Here is a 5,808-nt window from a genome sequence, read left to right as displayed (position 1 = left end):
ATTTCTTTTTCTATTCATTAATTTTCCTGAGGAGGAGCCAGCCTTGGTAATACTGACTGAAGTTGTTACAGGGCTGAGTAAGCCTTCACAAATGGCAACCCTGCCAGGATCAACTCTACTGAATCAAGATTCAATTCTATCTCGAATCTACCATTGGAACTTCAACGCTGCATACCACAGATGGTTACCACCAGCCATGAGTAATCATACTCTATGGTAGGACTACGGTACAGGTATTTAAAAGATTTGGTGATTGTTATAGTCTCAATTTATTGTAAGTCAAGTCAGGCAGGATATAATATTTAATTCTGCCACCTTTTCAAGCTTGAAACACTTTGGAGGATTAGACTCTAGGGACCCGAGATTTTCCAGTGACAATTTGTTTCAGTGAGCTCTTTATTTTATCAAGGGAACTGTCGTAGGACACTCTTGATTTGTTGGTGAGAAGATTGGATGGTCAAGTGACCCCATTCTACTTACTGTTTGCTCGGAGCCGGCATAGAACCCTTCGTTTTAATTAATACATATTGTTTAATTGAAGTAGGGATCGAGCCCTCTGGTTTATTTACAGTTTGAGCGGAGCAGGAATTGAACCCTCCGTTTTCTTTAACCCTTTCAGGGTCCGTCCCTTAGATCTACGGCTTTACGTTCAGGGTCCAAACCGTAGATCTACGTCATGAGCTCAGCTCACTCTGATAAACTGTGAGTGGTACATTTGGGCCTAGATATGAGAGAATACATCTATGTGGTTTGTGTGCACCACATAAAACAGATCCTGCAGCACACTGTGTATAATGAGAGAAAAAAACTGAAATCATGATTTTTCGATTAAAACAGCGACTTTGCAGTGTTTTTTCGTATGTTTTTTATAGTTGTATTTGCGATTTCTTGGTCTCATTTGATAGAATGGAAGACATATTACAGAAATAGAGATGATTTTGATTGGTTTTAGCACTGGAAATGGCTTGAAACTGAGCTCAAAGTAGCGGAAATGTTAAATTTTTGCCGATATTCAAGAGTAAACAAACGACCTCACACATCTAATACACGTCAGCTGGTGGGTCTAATATACATTCACAAATATGGTGATGATATTTATACAATTATTACAGTATTGCATAACAGTAAATCTTCTATTTTTTGGTGTGAATAAAAATTCATTATGTGAATAAAAAATCAAAATGGAATTTATTTGTAAAGCCTCAAAATGTAACTAATGAACAGAGGAAATGTTAGTTTAGTTCCAGGAATACCTACATTGTTTATTCTGGAGCCTATTTTGAAATTGGAATATTTTGAACTTTGTGTTAAATTGGCCAAATTAACAATTTCCGATCACTTTATTTTGTAGTTGAAACAGTTGACTTGGCGATTTCTTGTGCTCAATCGATAGAATAGAAGTAATACTAGTGAAATAGCTAAGAATTTGGTTGATTGGAATAATGTAATTGGCCTAAAATGGGAGTCAAAGTCGGCAAAATCGCCGATTCGTAAATATCGCTGACACATCAAAATTCGCGAGAGCATAATTTCGTCAATTTTCCACCAAATTTCGTACTTTTTGTTTTATTACCTTCACAAAAAGATTCTCTACGATTTCATAAGAAAAAATAACAAATTTTTTTTTGAAAATTCTTGGACACTGGGGCACCACTTCAGATTTGGACCTTGGACCCTGAAAGGGTTAATACCTATTTCATTTCCCCTGATAGTTTAAGTTGTTCTTGCAAGCATGGAGGAATACCAGTTTTGGATGAACGCTGGAAGTAAGTTAGGAATAACAGGGAAAAATTTTGAATCTTTCATTAGTGCTAAGATCCAGGAAAGAATTGAAAGAGAGAGAACTGAGAGAGAAGAGAGACAGTTAGAAAGGGAAAGACAAGAGGAAAAGGAGAGAGAGAGAATTGAAAGAGAAAGCCAAGAAAGACAGTTAGAGAGCGAGAAGACCAAAAAGAGCGTGATAGACTTGATCGTGAGGAAAGAGCTAGAGAACATGAGGAACAAGCTAAAATACATGAGGAACAAGTTAAATTAAGAGAACTTGAGGAAAGAGCAAAGGATAGAGAACATGAGTTAATAGAGAGAGAAAAGGATCGCAAGCTCGAAAAATCTCGCCTTGAATTAAAGAATAAAAAGTTAACTTTTACACAAAAACAATTAGAGGAAGGAGTAATGGAACAACGTGCAGTCAGTGCACATATTCCAACACCTAATTTACCTCCCTTCACAGAGGGGGACGACATAACTCATACATTATCAGGTTCGAAAATACTGCTACCCTCTGTGAATGGCCTGCTGACACCTGGGCTACCAGGTTAGGAATGTTATTTTCTGGTATAGCTTTGAATATCTATGCAACTTTGTCGCAGGATATCATATGTAATTATAATCTAATGAAGAAGGCAATCCTTAAAGCATATCAAAAAACCACAAATTCTTACAGGAAAGATTTCAGGTATGCCACCTTACAGCATGGCCAAAACTTTCAGCAGTTACAAGTAACACTCTTTCGTTTGTTCGACTTTTGGATAGAGAGTTCAGGAATTGATCACAGTTATGAATCTCTTAGAGACTTCATGGTTGCTGACCAGTTCCTGACAGCTCTTCCTCCCCAGATACGAACATTCATTAGAAAGTGTAACCTGATTAAAGCTGAGGAAGTTGCTGAGGCTGCTGACTTGTATGCTGAGGCTCACAATTCCTATAAAGACCTAAAGGGATCGATCCCCAAGGGCAATGGTTCACCTGAACCAAAGATTAAGAAGCCTACAGTAGAAAAAAAGTCACCAGCTATTATACCAACATGTCATCGGTGTGGTGGTATCGGACATAAAAGTCCAGACTGTCCTTCCAAGAAAATAGAGAAAGTTGGAAGATGTTTTGTTGACGGTAATGACCAAGCACCCTTCTGTTCAGGAGCAGTTAATGGTATAAAAGTCTCAGACATATTACATGACACTGGATGTACGTGCATCGTAACTTCGGACAAACTGTTCCCTTACTTTAAAACCTCTCATGTGTCATCTATTCTTTCAGATTACTTGGGTCGTGAAAATACTTTCCCTACAATTTGTTGTTATTTGAAAACTAAATGGTTCACCGGTTGGACTAATGCGGTACTAGCCCCAATTACTTGTTCTATAATAGTGGGTAACATAAAAGGTGCCATTCTTCCTTCAGAGGTGGATCTTTCGTCACCACCCGTGGATCTAAGTTTTCCAGCTCTTCTTCCTTGCAAGTTAAATAATCACCTTAACCATTCTGCACCGGAAGCTGCATTGTCTCGTGCTGTTCATTTGGGGGTGGAAACAGATGATACTGCTCTCGATAGTGAGGTAGCAGGATCACCTGTCCACTCGTCGGGTGAAAGTAAGGGTATTGCCTCCGGCACTCTCAATGTCTTGACTAGGACTCGGACCATAACCCCGGCTTCTCCTACCTCCTCTTCTCCCACCATAAGCCCTTTTATTTTCCCATATTTTATGTCCAAGGATGACTTTGTCAATATACAGCGCAATTGCCCTTCACTTCGGGATTGTCATAATCAAGCTTTTAACAACAAAGTTATCCACAGGAGATACGTATCTCATAAGTTTGAATATATTAATGGTATCTTATATAAATCTGTATTTAAATCTCATTCTTCAGTGATAGATTATTCCCTCCTTGTTGTTCCTAAACCATGTCGAGAGACTGTTCTTCAAATGGCTCATGATTTGCCAGTGACCAAACACTTGGCCCATCGTAAGACGTAGCATAAACTCAAGCACACTTATTTTTGGCCAAGCATGTACTTACAGGTTACAAAGAAGTATAGTTCTTGCAATAGGTGTCAGGTGCTTACTGCACAAAATACACACACTCCTAAATCCTGTACATTTATTAAATCTAAAACTTCCCTCCTGCAGAAACGAGATACTCCACCATAGAAAAGGAATGTTTGGCTCTTGTGTGGGGTATCTCCAAGCTTAAATTTTATTTGCTGGGAAAAGAATTCATTTTAGAGACAGATCACAAACCTTTGATATACCTAGAAACTTTTAAGGGAACCAACAGTCGCCTCTTGAGGTGGACATTGGCACTCCAGGCTTTTAAGTTCCATATTGTGTATATCAATGGTTCATCCAATTATTTCTCTGACTGGTTAAGTCGTGACAGTCAGTAGAAGATTTGTTGCCTTACGCGACTTCCACGTGTTAGAACTTTTTCCTCGCCTATTCTTCTTATACTCCTTGACTATAAGTCTTGGTATGGGGGAGTGTGAGGGAAAAGTTCAATAGATAGGAGTAGCGAGGGAGTGTATAGTAACAATAGTTTCATTGCCGGCTACTTGTTAAGGTAGGGTAAGTCCAGCTCCCGCTATTCCCCTCCCCCCTTTTTTCCCCCTCCCCGAAAGTGATAGTTTTATTTCCGGGTGCTTGTTAAGGTAGGGTCAGTCTAGCTCCCGCTATCCCTTCCCCTCCCTCTCCCCCCCCCCGAAAGGTGACGTGTGGGGCTCCGGTCAAACAGTAAATCACTCGACTCACACCTCCCAACACTACTGTAAGTACACGCCTGATCATATTTTAGTGGACTTATTGGTTGAAAGCTTCACTTTTGACCAATAATTAACTTAGTCCTTTCAGTCTTGATCGCCACATCTTTTAGGTATTGTACTTATCATGGAGAGTGATTTCTTAAGCAGTGGATAACCTGTCTCACTTTACAGATTGGAATGACAGAATGGGTCACCTGCCAACCAACGAGAAGAATAGATGGAGACAGACTAACGTCCTGAGACATCCCATGTTTAATCTACTTACCTGTTATGTAAGCCAACACAGGACCTAACCCCTCATCATAGCAGTGGTAACGAACCTGTTTTCCTGTCATCTGAAGCAATTATTCACGGCTACACTCTGTGAAGAACGAGCCGGTGGTGGTCACCAACACCTGCAACCCCCCCCACATCAGCAACGGCTACGATTTCAACAACACGCAGTGTCACCAACACCTGACACCCCATTACCACGATATACCTATATTAGCGTTGAGTTCAAATGTAATTTTTTTCATTTCATTTTTCATTTTTCTTTCAATTAGGATACCCATTCATGTTTTATTGTTTTACATTTTCCGTTTCTAAATAATAAAGTGTTTATCATTGTCTGTTATTATTTCTTTTTCTATTCATTATTTTCCTGAGGAGGAGCCAGCCTTGGTAATACTGACTGAAGTTGTTACAGGGCTGAGTAGCCTTCACATGTTACATATCACTAAAGTAATGATACAAAAATTAATGTTATTCACTGAAATGCTGTGAATGCAGATTATGGTAGAGATCTCTAGTTATACCACCTTATTGAACCAGTGCTTATGCACAACATTCCTGACATGAATCTCTCATAATCTGGTTTCTGTTGCTCCTTGTTTCTCCCAGTACAGTGTAATATGCTTCAGAACACTTGTGACTTGTAATCTTATTTGTTTCTTCATATGTCCTGACCTCACCTTAGTTGTCTCTTCACCTCTCCTGACCTGAACTTAACCGTCTCCTCATCTCATAACCTTACGTCCCTGCTTCTCTTCCTCTTTCTCTTACTCATAACTGGATAACAGATGAAGACAGACTAAAACATCACCTAAATACAGAAGTCACCTCCAACTTGTGTGTTACGTGTAAAGAATATCTGTTCTTGTTGAAACTTTTGCTCTAATGCTGGAAAAACTTATGTGACAAAGTAACGTTTGTAGAAAATGAAAGTCATCCTTGAATGATACACTGGGGAGCAAACACTTTAAACTTAAAGTATAAATAAAATTACAAAA

This window comes from Cherax quadricarinatus, chromosome 79 (genome assembly GCF_038502225.1).
Source record: "Cherax quadricarinatus isolate ZL_2023a chromosome 79, ASM3850222v1, whole genome shotgun sequence".
Lineage (NCBI taxonomy): Eukaryota > Metazoa > Arthropoda > Malacostraca > Decapoda > Parastacidae > Cherax > Cherax quadricarinatus.
This window is presented reverse-complemented; position numbering follows the sequence as displayed.